Source organism: Moschus berezovskii, chromosome 14, assembly GCF_049115385.1.
Source record: "Moschus berezovskii isolate FMDL1 chromosome 14, NW_MosBer_1.0, whole genome shotgun sequence".
Taxonomy (NCBI): Eukaryota; Metazoa; Chordata; class Mammalia; order Artiodactyla; family Moschidae; genus Moschus; species Moschus berezovskii.
This window is the reverse complement of record NC_142473.1, coordinates 68,139,623-68,160,800: the sequence shown is the minus strand read 5'-3', so window position 1 is coordinate 68,160,800 and position 21,178 is coordinate 68,139,623. Positions and strand designations below refer to the sequence as shown.

At 39.5% G+C, this 21,178-nt stretch overlaps 1 non-coding gene across 1 annotated transcript; it reads left to right on the top strand.

The window, feature by feature from the left end:
- The first annotated feature begins 20,667 nt into the window (after window positions 1-20,667).
- Window positions 20,668-20,770, top strand: LOC129554958 (U6 spliceosomal RNA). Its single transcript, XR_008685681.1, has one exon. It is a non-coding gene; the product is annotated as a U6 spliceosomal RNA (small nuclear RNA).
- The last annotated feature ends 408 nt before the right edge of the window (window positions 20,771-21,178 follow it).

Here is a 21,178-nt window from a genome sequence, read left to right as displayed (position 1 = left end):
GGAAACTCTGTTCAAGTATTTTCAGGCTTTATAGTTTGCTTTATTATGTGGCACAGGCCCACGTCTTTGAAATAACGAAGGAAACATTAGTCATAAAATTGCTGATGGGATTAATGCAGTGATATCTTCTTTTTCTTTTTTATGAGAGAAAACATTTGCAGAAAGAAATGGAAAAAAAAGAGGGAAAATTATGAAAAGGCTTATGAGATTTTCAAGGAAGCAATCAAATGTGAAGCAAAAAATTAAAATAATATATTTTTTCATGTAGAGTTCAATCAGTTCACGTTGCAGTAAAATTAAATGAAATGTGCAACAAAATCTAAACAATTATTCATTTTTAATCAGTATACTGAGAATTACTATGTAAAGTTCATACCTGATCTACAGACTATAGAACTTCATTTATTCTTTACATGATAAGGAATGAGTGAAAGTCACTCAGTCATGTCCAACTCTTTGCAACTGTATAGTCCATGGAATTCTCCAGGCCAGAATACTGGAGTGGGTAGCCTTTCCCTTCTCCAAGGGATCTTTCCAACTCAGGAATCGAACCCAGGTCTCCCTCATTGCAGGAGGATTCTTTACCAGCTAAGCCACCAGGGAAGCCCAAGAACACTGGAGTGGGTAGCCGATCCCTTCTCCACCGGATCTTCCCAACCAAGGAATAGAACCAAGGTCTCCTGCATTGCAGGCAGATTCTTTACCAGCTGAGCTACGAGGGAAGCAGAATATTTCAAAAGGAAAATCTGCTTTGTTTATATATAGTTTATTTTATTTAAAATATAAATGAACTAAAATAATGCTATATTAATATAGTTCTTATATAATTGATATGTTAGGAAATCATGTATCACATACAAATCTAGATTCAGTAAAAAAAAAATCAGTTGCTTGATAATTATATACTAAGCTCTGAGTCTTAAGATATTCAAATATCTGGAAAAAAAACTTGTTTTATAAAATCTGCAAAAGGATAAATACACTCATGACTCCCCTGTATTTATAAATTTATTACTTCTTGCCCTAAAAATATTTGAAAGAAAAATTTTAAATAAATTCCACATCATAACAAGGTACTTCTGTTATTGAAAAGATGGATTACTCTAATATCATTGGAAGAAAATTAGAATCTATGGTACATATCTTTGAGTGTATTATTTTGTATGTCTGTGGTATTATCTCCAAGCAATTTAGAGATTCCTATGATACATTGAGCTCAGAGTTTTTAAGAGTTGAAATCACAAATTAGAGAAGACAGAGGCAGTTAAAAGCTTCACAGTTAGAGCTGGTGTAACTATAGCACCAACTTTGCTATAGAAAGCGAAGAACTAAAGAGCCTCTTGATGAAAGTAAAGAGGAGAGTGAAAAAGTAGGCTTAAAACTCAACATTCAGAAAACTGAGATCATGGCATCTGGTCCCATCACCTCATGGCAAATAGATGGGGAAACAGTGGAAACAGTGACAGACTTTATTTTGGGGGGCTCCAAAATCACTGCAGATGGTCACTGCAGCCATAAAATTAAAAGACACTTGCTCCTTGAAAGAAAAGTTATGACCAACCTAGACAGCATATGAAAAAGCAGAGACATTACTTTGCCAACAAAGGTCCATCTAGTCAAAGCTATGGTTTTTCCAGTAGTCACGTATGGGTGTGAGAACTGGACTCTAAAGAAAGCTGAGTGCCAAAAAATTGATACTTTTGAACTGTGGTGTTGGAGAAGACTCTTGAGAGTCCCTTGGACAGCAAGGAGATACAACCAGCCCATCTTAAAGGAAATCAGTCCTGAATATTCATTGGAAGGACTCATGCTGAAGCTGAAACTCTAATACTTTAGCCACCTGATGCGAAAAACAGACTCATAGACCCTAATGCTGAGAAAGACTGAAGGCGGGAGGAGAAGAGGACGACAGAGGATGAGATGGTTGGATGGCATCACCAACTCGATGGACGTGAGTTTGAGCAAGTTCTGGGAGCTGGTGATGGACAGGGAGGCCTGGTGTGCTGCAGTCTACGGGGTCATAAAGAGTCAGACACAACTGAGTGACTGAACTAAACTGAACACATCAGATCATCTTTCACTTATATTACATTCCTTATATTACATTCCCCAGTTTCCTCATCTATAAAATGGAGACAACAGAATGATACACACCTCCTAAGAGTGTTCTGCGAATTAAATGCATTCATAGCTGTAAAGTACTTGGAAAAGTACCTGGCACATAAAAAGAATTCATGAATGTTAGCTGCCATCATTGTCACAGTCTCAATGCTTCTCCTGAGCTCGCTCCCCTAAAGTCTATTCTCCACACAGCAGCCAGCATGATTGTTTAAAAATATAATCCTTGCAGCTTAAAACACCAGGGGCTTCCCTGCTGGCTCAGTGGTAAAGAATGCCTGCCAGTGAAGGAGACACAAGAGACGTGGTTTCAATTCCTGGTCCGGGACGATCCCACATACCATGGAACACTAAGCCCCTATGCCACAGCTATTGAGCCTGTGCTCTAGAGCCTGGCTTCCCTGTGGCTCAGACTGTAAAGAATCTGCCTGCAATGTGGCAGACCCAGGTTCGATCCCTGAGTCAGGAAGATCCCCTGAAGAAGGAAATGGCAACCCACTCCTGTATTCTTGCCTGGAGAATCCCAAGGACAGAGAAGCCTGGTGGGCTACAGCCCATGGGGTCGCAAAGAGTCGGACACGACTGACACTTTCACTTTCACTTTCCTAGAGCCTGGGAGCCACAACTCCTGAGCCCCTGTGCCACAACTACTGAAGCCTATGAACCCTAGAGCCTGTACTCGACAGCAAGAAAAGCCACTGCAATGAGAAGCCTACACACCACAACTAGAGTATAGCCCCAGTTAGATACAACTAAAGAAAATCCCACATAGCAATGAAGACCCCGCACAGCCAAAACTAAATTAAAAAAATTTAAAAGAAATGAAATAAAAATATAACCCAAATTACAGATCCCTACATTCAACAAATATTAATTGATTCATGCATTACCTTAAAAAATTTGTCCATAAGTTATCTGACACTCCTCTCTTTTAGAATTGAATTCTAGTTCCCTTCCTTTTCAGTGTAGGTTGGACCTGGTGACTTGTTTTTTTAAACAAGTCTATAAAGAAAACTGAGCAACGAAGAACTGATGCTTTTGAACTGTGGTTTTGGAGAAGACACTTAAGAGTCCCTTGGACTGCAAGGAGATCTAACCAGTCAATCCTAAAGGAAATCAGCCCTGAATATTCACTGGAAGGACTGATGTTGAAGCTGAAACTCCAATACTTTGGCCACTTGATGTAAAGAACTGACCCATTTGAAAAGACCCTGATGCTGGGAAAAATTGGTGGCGGAAGGAGAAGGGGACGACAGAGGATGAGATGGTTGGATGGCATCACTGACTCAATGGACATGAGTTTGAGTAGGTTCTGGGAGTTGGTGATGGACAGGGAAGGCTGGCATGCTGCAGTCCATGGGGTTGCAAAGAATCGGACATGACTGAGTGACTGACCTGAACTTTTTTAAAAAAGAGAATTAAGCAGAAATAATGGTGTGCAGCTTCAGACACTAGGTGACAAAAGGATATAGGGGCTTTCCCTGCTATGTTGAGAGCAATTTTATGAAGGAACCAAGGAACTGAAGCCTCTGGTCAAAAACCACATGAAAGACTTTAGAAGCCAGTCTTTCCAGCCTCAGTCCAACCTTCAGATAACTTTAGCCCCTAAAAGACTCTGAGCACAACCACCCAGTTTAGCCCGTCCTGAATTCCTGATCCACAGAAACTGTGAGGTAATGAATGCTTGCTCTTTTAAGCCACTGAAATTTAGGGTAATATGTTCCCCAGCAATAGATAGTTAAATAGTAAAATTACCTATTATGTTCTAGACAATTTTCTAGGCACTGGGTATGAAGTAATGATGTACAGAACAAACTCCATGTCCTCATGTGGTACTTACCTTCTAGTGGAGCTGACGGAATGTTGCTGCTGTTGCTGCTAAGTCGTTTCAGTCGTGTCCAACTCTGTGTGACCCCATAGATGGCAGCCCACCAGGCTCCCACATCCCTGGTATTCTCCATGCAAGAACACTGGAGTGGGTTGCCATTTCCTTCTCCAATGCATGAAAATGAAACGTGAACATGAAGTCGCTCAGTCGTGTCCTACCCTCAGCGACCCCATGGACTGCAGGCTTCCAGGCTCCTCCATCCATGGGATTTTCCAGGCAAGGGTACTGAAGTGGGGTGCCATTGCCTTCTCTGACAGAATGTTAGCAAGAAATAAATAAAGTCAGGTAGCAATAAATGCTCTGAAGAAAAGAAGAAAGATGTAAGCAGTCTGAGGATTAGAGAGGAGATATGTTGGTAGGGTTGGGAATGAAGCTCTCTTAGATAGACTATCCAAAGAGATGGTTTTAAACAGAAACCTAAATAATGTGAAGGAAGGAATCACATCGTAATGTAGAGGAATAGTAGTTTTTTGTTTCTTTCTTCTAAAGACCCAAAGGCAGGAAAGGGTTTGACATATTTCAGGAAGAGCCAAGCCAATGTGACCAGAGAAAAGGGACCAGGAAGAGAGTGGCATGAGGAAGATCCGTGGGTAGTCAGGCAGACCGTGGAGGTTCCTTGCCTAAACGCTTCGTAAGCCAACTATTAAAATGAGAATAACACACATGCTCTTTTCCAAGGGCCACAGACGTACCTCTCTGACCTCATCCCCTCCCATATACCCCTCAGTCACTGCAGTTCTGGTTAGACTGGCTTTCAGCTAGCAGCTATTACCCTCTAAAAGTATCAAGTTCATTTGCTTACATAATTGTTAATTTTGTCTCCTCCTATTGGAGTATAGGGTTCCCAGGCGGCTCAGTGGTAAAGAATTTGCCTGCCAAGCTGGAGACACAGGTTCAATCCCTGGATCAGGAAGATTTGCTGGAGAAGGAAATGGCAATCCACTCCAATATTCTTGCCTGGAAAGAGGAGCCAGGCAGGCTACAGTCCATGGGATCGCAGAGTTGGACACGACTTAACGACTAAACAGCAAAAACAACATTGGAGTATAAGCTCCACCAGAACAGTTCAGTTCAGTTCAGTTCAGTCGTTCAGTCGTGTCTGACTCTTAGCGACCCCATGAACCACAGCACGCCAGGCCTCCCTGTCCATCACCAACCCCCGGAGTTCACTCAAACTCATGTCCATCGAGTTGGTGATGCCATCCAGCCACCTCATTCTCTGTCGTCCCCATCTCCTTCCGCCCTCAATCGCTCCCAGCATCAGAGTCTTTTCCAGTGAGTCAACTCGTCGCATGAGGTGGCCAAAGTATTGGAGTTTCAGCTTCAGCATAAGTCCTTCCAATGAACATCCAGGATTGATCTCCTTTAGAATGGACTGGTTGGATCTCCTTGCAGTCCAAGGGACTCTGAAGAGTCTTCTCCAGCACCACAGTTCAAAAGCATCAATTCTTCAGCGATCAGCTTTCTTCACAGTCCAACTCTCACATCCATACATGACCACGGGAAAAACCATAGCCTTGACTAGACGGACCTTGGTTGGCAAAGTAATGTCTCTGCTTTTTAATATGCTATCTAGAACAGTAAATGAATGAAAGGAATAAATTCCTTTAAGAACATGCAACAACATTACAGCCTAACATACTCTACTACAAGAGCTATAACCTCTGTGTACTTGCGTGCTAAGTTGCTTCAGTTGTGTCCAACTCTGTGTGACTCTGTGAACTGGAGCCCGCCAGGCTCCTCTGCCCATGGGATTCTCCAGGCAAGAATACTGGAGTGGGTTGCCATGCCCTCCTCCAGGGGATCTTCCTGGCCTGGGGGTCAAACCCGCACCTCTTATATCTAACTTGCACTGGCAGGCAGGTTCTTTACCACTAGTGCCACCTGGATAACCTCCACATAGAAGAGCAAATCAACTCCCGCAGGAGGGTGGGCAAGCTCTGGAACTCTGGCAGTCTGAGTAGACACTCATAGGCTTATGGGATTCCAAAAGTTATATACTGGACTTTGTGCTCGGTCGCTTAGTCATGTCTGACTCTTTGCAACCCTATGAACTGTAACCCACCAGGCTCTCTGTCCATGGAATTTTCCAGGTAATACTGGAGTAGGTTGCCATTTCTTTCTCCAGAGGTATTTGACTTTAAGTAGATATATTTCTTCCCCTCTTAGTCCAAAATGAAGATAGTAATGCACACATCTATTGAATTATGACGGAAGAATTCTTTTTCTTAAAAGGATATGTAACTTATTACCATTTAAAGTATCAGCATAATATATTAAAAGTCATTACATCTTTCAAACAGAGCAAAATTCAAATCCTGTCATTTGCTTCCTATGTGACCTTGGGCAAACTACCTAATCTCTTTAAGCCTCAATTTTTTCGTCTATAACTAAGAAGGTGGTAATACCTACCTCATAGAATTATAAGCGTTCAGTTAAATGCCAATAAGTAAGGAAGTGCTTTAAAAAAAAAAAAACCTACATTGATGAGAGGTATGTCAAAGGGCCACAGGAGGCAACTAAAAGAGCTCTCAGTGAATACATCTGGAACATTTTAAGCAACAAAACAAAATAATATTGAACCCTGACTCAGAGAATCAAATAAGTGAGTCTATGATGATATAAGTAAATGACTGGATAAGCAAACAAATAGGAGAAAAGAGACAAATCTCCCATGCAGAAGAATTTCAAAACATGTATTTAGATATCGCATTGTCAAGAAGATGGACCATAAGTCCCCACTCTTCCTTACCCTCCCACCTTTCAGTACTGACTTTAAAGGAAGTCACTATGTGCAGCCCTCCTCTAAGGAGTGGGGAGTTACAGTCCATTTTCTTGAAAATGGGTTGGGGGGTGGGTGCTGGGGAGGGTGTGGTAGGGGCACGGTTTTCCATCCCTGGTCTGGGAATTGGATCCCATGTGCTGCAACTAAAGATCTTGTATGCCACCATCTAAGACCCAGAGCAGCTAAATAAATTAATTTTTTTAAAAGAAGAATAAAATAGAATATTTAAAAATAAAACATTAAAATGTACTGTGATATTCTGGATGGAATCTTGGAACAGAAAAAACATTAGGTAAAAGCTAAAAGAATCTGAACAGGCCATGAACCTTAGTTAATAATAATACATTAATACTGAGTCATTAATTCTAGCAAATGTACCATACTAGAGAAAAATATTAATAATAAGGAAAACTGGGTGTGAGATATATGAGAACTTTTTGTAATATGTTTTTGATTTTCTGTTAAGTCTGAAGCTGTTCTAAAAAACAAAGTATTTTTTAAAATTCAATTAGAAAAGTATGTAGGAAATATATATAAAGTCTTCAGTACAATACCAACTATTCACTGAAATACCGTAGTTTATCTAATCTTAGCCATTGTTGATAGTAAAAAACAATCATTATTTAATGGGATAGCAAGAAAGAAAAATTGCTGTCAATTAAACTATGACACAATGCCTTAAGAACAGTCCTGTGAAATGTATGAACTGGGCATGTCAGTTCCCCATTGCTTTGAAGTATATTTTATCAATTTTGAGTAGTTTGGCATGTTTTCCAGCTCTCACTTGCATTGCTTGGCTGCTGCAAGGCAATCCTCTTGCATACATCTTCATAATAAAGTGAAACATATCTTCATTATTTATCAGTACTTTTCTTCCATCTCATACAGGATTTGAGATCATTCCTTTGAAAAAAACAAAATTAAATTACAGTTATTTCCTGAATGACAAATATTCACTAAATATCAAATTTGTGCCCTGTTGCTCTGTGTATTGCTGTATAAACAATTAATTTTTTAATGAAAAATACTAGTGCCATCTTTTCCCATTTTAAGCAGTAATTAAACTCAGCATCTATAGCACCAACAATGCATGTAACTGCATTAGAGTGATGACAGTTTGAACAATTATAACTAAACTCACAAAAACAACTAGGCAGAAACAACCAGGACACAATTGCTGCCCATGTGCTGTGAGTAGCATCATGGATTTGTAAAATATAAGCCCCACCCTGATTTCAGAAATTCTAAAATGTGGAAAAGAAATGTATGTCTTAGAAAGTTTGGATAAATAACTCTGCTACAGCCATACAATGGAAACTGCAGCATTTTGAAAATAATAATAATAAGATAGATCTACTTTTATTTACAGAGAAAGATGTCTAAGATACATTGCTTTAAAATGTTGTTGCTGCTGTTGCTAAGTCGCTTCAGTTGTGTCCGACTCTGTGCAACCCCATAGATGGCAGCCCACCAGGCTCCGCTATCCCTGGGATTCTCCAGGCAAGAACACTGGAGTGGGTTGTTACATATGATTTATTTCTGTAAAGTAAAAAATAACACATTAACATTTATATGTACTCAAATATATATGCTTTATTGTTGTTCAGCTTTAAGTCCTTGCCAACTCTTTTTGACCCCATGGACTGCAGCACAACAGGCTCCTCTGTTCTCCTCTATTTCCTGGATTTTGCCAGATTCATGTTTATTAAGTCAGTGATGCCTTCTATCTATTCCTCTGCCATCCCCTTCTCCTTTTGCCGTCAATCTCTCCCAGCATCAGGGTCTTTTACAAGAAGTTGACTCTTCATATAAGGTGGCCAAGGTATTGGAGCTTCAGCATCAGCACCAGTCTTTCCAATGAATAGTCAGAGTTGATTTCCTTTAGGATTGACTGGTTTGATCTCTTTACTGTCCAAGGGACTCTCAAGAGCCTTCTCCAGCATCACAATTCAAAAACATCAATTCTTTGGCCCTCAGCCTTCTTTATAGTCCAACTTTCACATCTGTATATGTCTACTGGAAAAACCATAGTTTGACTATACAGACCTTTGTCAACAAGTGATGTTTCTGTTTTTTTAATATGCTGCATAGGTTTGTCATAGCTTTCCCTCCAAGGAGTAAGCGTTTTTTATTTTATGGCTGCAGTCACCATATTGCAACCAAGGAAAATAAATCCGTCACTGCTGCTAATTTTTCTCCTCGTATTTGCCATGATATGATGGGAACCAAGCCATGATCTTAGTTTTTTAAATGTTGAGTTTTAAGCTAGCTTTTTCGTTCTCCTCTTCCACCCTCATCAAGAGGCTCTTTGTTTCCTCTTCACTTTCGGCCACAAGAGTGGTATCATCAGCATACCTGAGGTTGTTGATAATTCTCGTGGCAATCTTGATTCCTGCGTGTGACTCATCCAGCCCAGCATTTTGCATGATGTACTCTGCATAAAAATTAGATAAGCAGGGTGACAATATACAGCCTTGTCATCAGTTCAGTTCAGTTGCTCAGTCGTGTTGGCCTGTTTGCAACCCCATGGACTGCAGCACGCCAGGCCTCCCTGTCCATCACCAACTCCCAGAGCTTACTCAAACTCATGTCCATTGAGTTGGTGATGCCATCCAACCATCTCATCCTCTGTCGTCCCCTTCTTCTCCCGCTTTCAGTCTTTCTCAGCATCAGAGTCTTTTCAAATGAGTCAGTTCTTCGCATCAGGTGGCCAAAGTATTGGAGTTTCAGCTTCAGCATCAGTCCTTCCAATGAACACCCAGGACTGAGCTCCTTTAAGATGGACTGGTTGTATCTCCTTGCTGTCCAAGGGACTCTCAAGAGTCTTCTCCAACACCACAGTTCAAAAGCATCAATTCTTCACCCTCAGCTTTCTTTATGGTCCAATTCTCATATCCATACGTGACTACTGGAAAAACCATAGATGGACTTTTGTTGACAAAGTAACGTCTCTGATTTTTCATATGCTGTCTAGGTTGGTCATAACTTTTCTTTCAAGGACCAAGCATCTTTTAATTTCATATCTGCAGTCACCATCTGCAGTGATTTTGGAGCCCCCAAAATAAAATATGTCACTTTCCACTATTTCCCCATCTATTTGCCATGAAGTGATGGGAACAGAGGCCATGATTTTAGTTTTCTGAATGTTGAGTTGTAAGCCAACTTTTTCACTCTCCTCTTTCACTTTCATCAAGAGGCTCTTTAGTTCTTCTTCACTTTCTGCCATAAGGGTGGTGTCATCTGCATATCTGAGGTTATTAATATTTCTCCTGGCAATCTTCATTCCAGCTTGTGCTTCATCTAGCCCAGCATTTCTCATGATGTCCTCTGCATGTAAGTTAAATAAGCAGGGTGACAGTATACAGCCTCGACGTACTCCTTTCCCAATTTGGAACCAGTCTGTTGTTCCATGTCCAGTTCTACCTGTTGCTTCCTGACCTTCACACGGATTGCTCAAGAGGCAGATGAAGTGGTCTGGTATTTCCATCTCTTTAAGAATTTTCCACAGTCTGTTGTGATCCACACAGTCAAAGGCTTTGGCATGGTTAATAAAGCGGAAATAGATATTTTTCGCTTTTTTGATGATCCAGTGGATGTTGGCAGTTTGATCTCTGGTTCCTCTGCCTCTCCTAAATCCAGCTTGAACATCTGGAAGTTCATGGTTTAAGTACTGTTGAAGCCTGGCTTTGAGAATTTTGAGCATTACATTGATAGTATGTGAGATGAGTACAATTGTCCAGTAGTTTGAGCATTCTTTGGCATTGCCTTTCTTTGGGATGGGAATGAAAACTGACCTTTTCCAGTCCTGTGGCCACTGCTCAGTATTCCAAATTTGCTGGCATATTGAGTGCAGCACTTTCACAGCATCATCTTTTAGGATATGAAATAGCTCAACTGGAATTCCACCACCTCCACTAGCTTTGTTCGTAGTGACGCTTCCTAAGGCCCACTTGACTTCACATTCCAGGATGTGTGGTTCTAGGTGAGTGATTACACCATCACGATTATCTGAGTCATGAAGATCTTTTTTGTACAGTTCTTCTGTGTATTCTCACCACCTCTTCTTAATATCTTCTGCTTCTGTTAGATCCATACCATTTCTGTCCTTTATTGTACTCATCCATGCATGAAATGTTCCCTTGGTATCTAATTTTCTTGAAGAGATATCTAGTCTTTCCAATTCTATTGTTTTCCTCTATTTCTTTGCACTGACCACTAAGTAGGCTTTCTTATATCTCCTTGCTATTCTTTGGAACTCTGCATTCCAATGGCTATATCTTTCCTTTTCTCCTTTGCTTTTCACTTCTCTTCTTTTTACAGCTATTTGTAAGGCCTCCTCAAACAGCCATTTTGTTTTTTTGCATTTTTTTCTTGGGGAGGATTTTGATCCCTGCCTCCTGTACTATGTCATGAACCACCGTCCATAGTTCTTCAGGCACTCTATCAGATCTAATCCCTTGAATATATTTCTCACTTCCACTGTATAATGGTAAGGGATTTGATTTAGGTCATACCTGAATGGTCTAGTGGTTTTCCCTAGTGTGAGTGAGTGTGAAGTCACTCAGTCTTGTCTGACTCTTTGTGACCCCATGGACTATAGCCCACCAGGCTCCTCTGTCCTTGGAATTTTTCAGGCAAGAGTACTGGAGTGGGTTGCCATTTCCTTCTCCAGGGGATCTTCCCAACCCAGGGATTGAACCTTGGTCTCCCGCATTGCAGGCAGATGCTTTACCATCTGAGCCACCATGGAAGCTAGTGGTTTTCCCTCTTTCTTCAATTTAAGTCTGAATTTGGCAATAAGGAGTTCATGATCTGAGTCAATGTCAGCTCCCAGTCTTGTTTTTGCTGACTGTATAGAATTTCTCCATCTTTGGCTGAAAAGAATATAATAAATCTGATCTTGGTATTGACCATCTGGTGATGTCATTGTTTAGAGTCTTCTCTTGTGTTGTTGGAGGAGGGTGTTTGCTATGACCAGTGTGTTCTCTTGGCAAAACTCCATTAGCCTTTGCCCTGCTTCATTCTGTACTCCAAGGCCAAATTTGCCTGTTACTCCAGGTGTTTCTTGTTTCAGCCTTGTCATACTCCTTTCCCAACTTGAACTAGTCTGGTGTTCCATGTTTGGTTCTATCTTTTACTTCTCGACACGCATACAGGTTTCTCTGGAGACAGGGAAGGTGGTCTGGTACTCCCATATCTTTAAGAATTTTCCACAGTTTGTTGTGATCCACACAGTCAAAAGTTTTATCGTAGTCAATGAAGCAGATGTTTTTCTGGAATTCCCTTGCTTTCTCCATGATCCAATGAGCATTGACAATTTGACCTCTGGTTCCTCTGCCTTTTCTGAATCCAACTTGTGCATCTGGAAGTTAGTTTATGTACTGCTGAAGCCTAGCTTGAAGGGTTTTGAGTATAACCTTGATAGCTTGTGAAATGAGTGCATTTGTATGGTAGTTTTGAACATTCTTTGACATTGCCCTTCTTTAGGATTGAAATGAAAACTGACCTTTTCCGGTCCTGTGGCCCCTGGGTTTTCCAAATTTGCTGGTATATTGAGCAGCACTTTAACAGCATCATCTTTTAGGATTTGAAATAGCTCAGCTGGAATTCTATCACCTTCACTAGTTTTGTTAGTAGTAATGCTTCCTAAGGTCCACTTGACTTCACATTCCAGAATGTCTGGCTCTAGGTAAGTGACCACACTATTGTGGTTATCCGGGTCATTAAGACCTTTTTTTGTATAGTTCTTCTGTGTATTCTTGCCACCTCTTCTTAATCTCTTCTGCTTCAGTTAGGTTCTTACTGTTTCTGTCCTTTATTGTGCACATCTTTGCACGGAATATTCCCTTGATATCTCCAGTTTTCTTGAAGACATCTTTAGTCTTTTCAATTCTATTGTTTTCCTCTGTTGCTTTGCATTTTTCATTTAAGAACCCCTTCTTATTTCTCCTTGCTATTTTTTGGAACTCTGCATTCAGATGGGTATATCTTTCCCTTTCTCCCTTGCGTTTCATTTCTCCTTTTTTCTTGGCTATTTGTAAGGCCTCCTCAGACAACCACTTTTCCTTCTGGCATTTCTTTTTCTTGGGGATGGTTTTGATCACCACTTCCTATACACTGTTACGAACCTCCATCCACAGTTCTTCAGGCACTTGATCAGATCTAATCGCTTGAATCTATTTGTCACTTCTACTGTATAATTGTAAGGAATTTTATTTAGGTCATACCTGAATGGCCTAGTGGTTTTCCCTACTTTCTTCAATTTAAGACTGAATTTTGCAAGAAGGAGCTCATGATCTGAGCCACAGTCAGCCCCAGTTGTTGTTTTTGTTGACTGTACAGAGCTTCTCTATCTTTGGCTGCAAAGAAGATAATCAATCTGATCTTGGTATTGACCATCTGGTGATGTCTACGTGTAGATTTGTCTCTTGGGTTGTTGTTAATAGTAACTATTACTGAGAAGTGGGATTATAGTACACTTTAACTTTCTGTTTTGTCTGGGTTTATAAAAGTAAACGTTTTATTCAGATAATCAGTAGACTATGTAACCAATCAGGAGAAAAAAATATTCTTATGATAATCTTTGAATAAATGATTCAGTTCAGTTCAGTTCAGTCACTCAGTCATGTCCGACTCTCTGCGACCCCATGAATCACAGCACACCAGGCCTCCCTGTCCATCACCAACTCCCGGAGTTCACTCAAACTCATGTCCATCGAGTCGGTGATGCCATCCAGCCATCTCATTCTCTGTCGCCCCCTTCTCCTCCCGCCCTCAATCCCTCCCAGCATCAGACTCTTTTCCAGTAAGTCAACTCGTCGCATGAGGTGGCCAAAGTATTGCAGTTTCAGCTTTAGCATCAGTCCTTCCAATGAACACCCAGGATTGATCTCCTTTAGAATGGACTGGTTGGATCTCCTTGCAGTCCAAGGGACTCTGAAGAGTCTTCTCCAGCACCACAGTTCAAAAGCATCAATTCTTCAGCGATCAGCTTTCTTCACAGTCCAACTCTCACATCCATACATGACCACAGGAAAAACCATAGCCTTGACTAGACGGACCTTGGTTGGCAAAGTAATGAATGTCTCTGCTTTTTAATATGCTATCTAGGTTGGTCATAACTTTCCTTCCAAGGAGTAAGCATCTTTTAATTTCATGGCTGCAATCAGCATCTGCAGTGATTTTGGAGCCCAAAAAAGTAAAGTCTGACACTGTTTCCACTGTTTCCCCATCAATTTCCCATGAAGTGATGGGATCAGATGCCATGATCTTTGTTTTCTGAATGTTGAGCTTCAAGCCAACTTTTTCACTCTCCTCTTTCACTTTCATCAAGAGGCTTTTGAGTTCCTCTTCACTTTCTGCCATAAGGGTGGTGTCATCTGCATATCTGAGGTGATTGATATTTCTCCCGGCAATCTTGATTCCAGCTTGTGCTTCTTCCAGCCCAGCGTTCCTCATGATGTACTCTGCATATAAGTTAAATAAGCAGGTGACGATATACAACCTTGACGTACTCCTTTTCCTATTTGGAACCACTCTGTTGTTCCATGACAAGTTCTAACTGCTGCTTCCTGACCTGCATACAGGTTTCTGAAGAGGCAGGTCAGGTGGTCTGGTATTCCCATCTCTTTCAGAATGTTCCACAGTCTATTGTGATCCACACAGTCAAAAGCTTTGGCATAGTCAATGAAGCAAAAATAGATGTTTTTCTGGAACTCTCTTGCTTTCTCCATGATCCAGCGAATGTTGGCAATTTGATCTCTGGTTCCTCTGCCTTTTCTAAAACCTGCTTGAACATCTGGAAGTTCATGGTTCACATATTGCTGAAGCCTATCCACTGCTAAAATTTCTTCTCTTAAAAAATATTTTTAGCAAAAAATTAATTTTGCCAGAAACAGTACTAGATGCTTTGCTATACATTCTCTTAACTAAGAGAACAACAAAAAACTGATTAAATATTTTTCACAGAAATTATAAGGGAAATTCCAGTATAGAATAGAATTTTGAGCTAGATCTATCATCCAATTTTTTAATATTTAAAATATAAATGATACAAGCAACTATTAAGTATCTAAAAGACTGAACAATTATGTGACTCATTTAAAAGCACCATTTTAGGAAATATCATGCCCCACAAAAAATATTCTTGTTAATGAATTCTAATTCAAGGATTTAAGGAATGGAAAAATACTGTCACTGTTCCAGTTAGGGGAATTAGGTTAATCAATGACTAAAAGAGAGGAAGTATGCTTAGCAGATCTGGGTATATTCACTTTAGTTCAGTCTCTCTGTCACAATATTTAAAGAATGGATTGACTTTCATACTGATTCTCTAAAATCCTGTATTACACTAATTATATACACTCATACCACAGACACACAAAGTCACCTACGTGTATGCAGGCACGTAAAACCTGATCATCCCTATTGTTACAACAGCAGTACTTAACATGGGTTGATATAATTCCAAATTACATGGGCACTCATCTAAGCAAATTAGGAAGTGTTGCTTTTCCTGTATTTGCAAAACAAACCCAACATTTAAAAAACACAGCCTAACACTGTTTCAAGTTTTGAAATGAGGAAACAGATGACAGGCTTAAGGAAATCCCAGACTAGGTATTTATAAGTTCCAAAGATATCACAGTTGTTGCACTTCTCTTAAAATGAGCCTTTTCTAAAGGAGAATTATGACAAATTAAGTGTGAGTGCATGAGCATAGGCAGGAAATTTGGTAAAGATCCAACAAATTAGGGAATAGTCCAGAAAACCTCTTGGGGATTATGTTCTTTACAAGTAGATAAACATCTTTCTAAAAGTTCATGCTCTTTAAAGAGTTCTCCAAAACTGGCATCATAGGAAGATAGCACCTTTTAATACATGACATTTTTGTCATTCTTTTCTTGTCAAAATGAAAAATATTCTGAAAGCTAAAAGAAATTAATTTGTAAACACTGAAAGCAGGGTTTTTTTTTTAATTTTAAATCTGGAGTCACAGGATCAAAACTAAGCTAACTCCTTACGTATTATTTAATTTGCTACAATAGAAATTCGCTTTAAGATTTTGCAGATAACAACTGCTGTAATGCCAACACAAGCATCTGTAGTTCAGTAGGGTTTAACTCTTATCACATGCCACAGAAGTGTACTCTCTACTCCCGAAATAGTGGGTTAGATTACAGTTTTGCATCTGTCTGTGGGAATTATGTTACAAAAGGCCCAACTTTACAGAAACTTTATGTATCTGTGCTTTCAAGTTCTTGATAAAACAAGTTGTTAAGGCTGGCATTCAGGAAGGAGACAAATTACTGAAAATGACAAATATTAAGTAGAAGAGAGATTTGCACAGGTAATAAACAAATATTAAAAGTGTTATTTTATTTCATCACTATAAAATTATTTATTTTGACACGCGGACGTTCGTCCCCAAATGAAGATTTATTCATTTAAAAGTAAAAGTTTACCGAGAGTCTATATAATCTGTTAATTTTCAGAGTTTCCGGGAATTTCCTAGCAGTCCAGTATTTGGGACTCCACGCTTTCACTGCCGAAATCAGGTTTAATCCCGCCGTCTATGGGGTCGCACAGAGTCGCACACGACTGAAGCGATTTAGCAGCAGCAGCAGCAGCAAGATCCCCCAAGTCACGCGGCGCAGCCGGAATAAAAAGAGAGACGCCCGGCTCCCGGCGGCGCAGACGCGAGAGACGCCCGGCTCCCCGCGGCGCAGACGCGAGGCGCAACCGACCACGTGCAGAATCGTGGCTGAGAGGAGCTGCCCCGCACCCAGGGTTAGGGCGGTGGCCGAGAGGAGCTGTATCACGTCCAGGAGGCGGTGGCTGCTTGGGCACCGGAGGGCCGAGAGGAGCTGATCCACATTCAAAGCAGGAGGGGCGGCCTTGAGGAGATACCCCTCGTCCAAGGTAAGCTGCAGCGGCTGCGCCTTGCTGGAGCAGCTGGGAAGAGGTACTCCACGACCAAGTGGAATATAAGAATCCAGTGTTCTGGGGAGGAAGGAACAAGATGGCGGAGGGATAAGACGGCGAGACCACTTTCTTCCCCACAAATTCATCAAAAGAACATTTGAATGCGGAGTAAAGTCCACAAAACAACTTCTGAATATTGGCAGAGGACATCAGGCTCCCAGAAAAGCAGCCATTGTCTTCCAAAGGAAAGAGAAGAAATCAAGCTCCACCCACCAGAACACTGACACATGCCTCCCTAACCAGGGAACCCGGACAAGTCACCCGTCCAACCCCACACACAGCGAAGAAACTACATAATAAAGAGAACTCCACAAACTGCAAGAAGAGGGAAAGGCCACCCCAAGCAAAGCAATATAAGCAAGATGAAGAGGCAGAGAAATACCCAGCAAGTAAAGGAACAAGATAATTGCCCACCAACACAAACAAAAGAAGAAGATATAGGGAATCTACCTGATAAAGAATTTCAAATTTTGATGGTGAAAATGATTCAAAATCTTGAAAGCAAAATGGAGTTACAGATAAATAACCTGGAGAAAAGGATTGAGAAGATGGAAGAAAGATTTAATAAGGACTTAGAAGAAATAAAAAAGAGTCAATATACAATGAATAATGCAATAGATGAGATCAGAAACACTCTGGAGGGAACAAACAATAGAATAACAGAGGCAGAAGACAGGAATAGCGAACTAGAAGATAAAATTGTAGAAATAAATGAAACAGAGAGGAAAAAAGAAAAACGAATTAAAAGAAATGAGGACAATATTAGAGATCTCTGGGACAATGTTAAACGCTCCAACATTCGAATCATAGGAGTCCCAGAAGAAGAAGACAAAAAGAAAGACCATGAGAGAATACTTGAGGAGATAATAGTTGAAAACTTCCCTAAAATAGGGAAAGAAATAATCACCCAAGTCCAAGAAACCCAGAGAGTCCCCAACAGGATAAACCCAAGGCAAAATACTCCAAGACACATATTAATCAAATTAACAAAGATCAAACACAAAGAACAAATTTTAAAAGCAGCAAGGGAAAAGCAGCAAATAACACATAAGGGGATTCCCATAAGGATAACAGCTGATCTTTCAACAGAAACTCTTCAGGCCAGAAGGGAGTGGCAAGACATACTTAAAGTGATGAAAGAAAATACCCTACAGCCCAGATTATTATACCCAGCAAGGATCTCATTCAAATATGAAGGAGAAATCAAAAGCTTTACAGACAAGCAAAAGCTGAGGGAATTCAGCATCACCAAACCAGCTCTCCAACAAATGCTAAAGGATCTTCTCTAGACAGGAAACACAGAAAGAGTGTATAAACTTGAACCCAAAGTAATAAAGAAAATGGCTACGGGATCGTAGTTATCAATAATTACCTTAAACGTAAATGGGTTGAAATTTTCAAAAAGGCTAGGAAACAATTCTCATAGCCATCAATAGTTCAGTGTTGAGTTCATGAATAGTTTTTAAAGTTTGGGACAAACTGTAGTATTTGCTATTTGAAGTACTATTTGTAATTGGCATATTACGATGTAACATTGGTCTTCATTTCCAACTTAAAACGCCTAAAAATGCCTAACAGGTTTTTAGATTTGTGAATTTTAGTTGAAATGTATTTTACGATGTTACTAAACCTGCAGAAATATTGAAATATTTCAGAGAACTTATTCACTGTACATTTAATTTATTTTATTTATAAAAGTTATGAACTGTAGAAAGTTTTACTTGTTGGGTCAAATGCTTGTTGCTTCAAATGCTTGTTGCATTTGAAGTGCTAGTTACAAGAAAATCAAATACCTTCAATGTATAAATGCTATTAAGTTTTTAAAGGACTCTGGAGTATAAGTAAGTTTGTTTAAAGAAATTTAGTCTATTCAACCTGAATCAGCTCTGTCAAACATTAATTAAAAGCCTCATTTTAAAAAAATAAATAAATAAATAAATAATGGTGGTGGGAGGGAGGGTTGGGAAGCTGGCTGGAGGTAGAGGTGGTGAAGTTTATAAATCTAATTAAAAATGAAGTTGCATTTCCATTTTCCAAATCCACCCATCCACCAGCGTACTGTGTCACTAGACATTATGTACGATTTTACTTTGCGACAGAAACCATTACATTTAAAAATTCATTACAGCAAGGTGAGTTAGACACATGATGGATGCAGCTTTAATTCTGCCATATATTATTACAGTTAAAATGTAAATGATGAAAAATATTTTGTGCTTATCAGCATTTATGTGGAAATGTGTTTTACAGTGATATATGATGTTATATTTCTATTATTGTGATAAAAAAAAAGCAATACAAAAAGACGAAGTGTTTATTAAAACATGAAAAAAAAAAAAATAAATGGTTTTGCAGCACTGAAGAGATTATAGAAAGTAAATAAGCTAGATCAGACCTGTTTTATGTAGTAATTTTATAGTTTATTTTAATTATTTCAGTTGTAAAATATTGTTATACTGTTAATTAGTTCTGATTGTTCATATTAAACTATTGTAATGCAAAAAAATAAATAAATAAAATTAAAACAAACAAAAAAAATTTTTTTTTTAAATTATTTATTTTATTTTTGGCTGTGATGGCTCTTCATTGCTGCACAAGGGCTTTCTCTAGCTGCAGCTAGCAGGGGCTATCTTTGTTGTCATGCACAGGCTTCTCATCGCGTTGACGTACCTTCCTGTAGAGCACAGGCTCGAGGCGCACAGGCTTCAGTAGTTGCAGCACGTTGGCTCAGTAGTTGTACACGGGCTCAGTTCCTCCATGGCACGTGGAATCTTCCCAGGCCAAGGATCGAACCAGTGTACTTTGCACTGCAAGGTGGATTCTTAACAACTGGACCACCAGGGAAGCATCATCACTATAAAAATTTTGTATGTCCTTATATTAATAGGACACAAAATTCACTGTGTTGTAAAGGAAAATATCATTTTAAATAAGGAAACTTCAACCAAGAACCCTTACTGAAGATCTAAACAATTCCCCTTTCCCCTTATACTACATACATTCATAACAAGAAAGTGAAAATTCAATATATAAAGATTTCAACCCAGTTGTTGTTTGTTTTTTTTTTTTGGCCCTGCACAGGGTCGGACACGACTTAGCAGCAGCAGCAGCAGCTTGGCTTCTTAGTTCCCTGACCAGGGGTCGAACCTGGACCGGGCAGTGAAAGCACCAATTCCTAGTCACTGGACTGCCAGGAAATCCCCTCAGTCCACTTTTAACGTAAACTTTGACTCAGCTGGTAAAGAATCTGCCTGCAATGCAGGAGACCTGGATTCAATCCCTAGGTTAGGAAGATCCCCTGAAGAAGGGAAAGGCTACCCACTCCTGCATTCTGGCCTGGAGAATTCCAAGGGCTATACAGTCCATGGTTGCAAAGAGTCAAACGTGACTTTCACTTTCACTTCACTTTGGAAAAACTATGGAGTCATACATTGAAGACTTGCTTCCTTTGTATGAATATACAGCTCCCAACAAATCATTAGAAAACTTGATACAAAAAAAAATATTTATCCTAGAGATATATTCTTACATTTTAAAAATGATATATATGTAAGTATGTTCTTTGTACTGTTGTTTAGGATTAATGTAGAAGATAAAGATTTATGGGTATATGTGTTTACTCAAATATATAGAATATCTCTGAAAGAATAAATAAGAAACAAAAATTTTCTAAATGAAATTTTTTTTTGTAGTTACTGTATATGTATCAAGAAAGCTAATAACTTAGGTTTTTTTTTTTATATAGTTGTGTTTTTGTTTTTGTCTTCACTTTTTGTAATCTCTCTAGAAAATTACCTGGGTAAGTAGGGACCAGAAGAAGAGAGACTTACTATTCATTGTATAGTCTTTTTCATCTTTTGAAGCAGTTGCTTAAAAGGATATGCCTTTTTGCGTGCTTCAGCAGCACATGTACTAAAATTGGAATGATACAGCAAAGATTAGCATGGTCTCTGCACAAGGATAACACACACATTCATGAAGTGGTCTGTATTAAAAAGAAAAGAGATATGCCTTTGATTTCACAAAGAATTGACAACATTAATTTGATGATTGCAGAAGAGATCACCTGTTACAATTCCCACCCACCTGAGGATCCAGTTGAATTAAAGATGGGACGTAGCAGCAACTGATGGCTTAGAGAGAACAAGGAAAGTCTTTAGAAAAAAAACTGGTCACCTTGTGGAGTGCTCCTCTTTTGTTTTTCAGTAATTTTGTCTCCTCAAAACCGTTTTATTCTCTATTCCACCCCCAAGAAATGCCTCCCTCTAATCTGCAGTGTAAAAGAGGTGTTCTCCAAATTTTAAAACTGTAAAACAAATTTTAGGTCAATATCTCATGTAGAATACATTTAATTTTGACATACATTTATTTTATAATCTCATTTACATTTACTTTTATCAAGT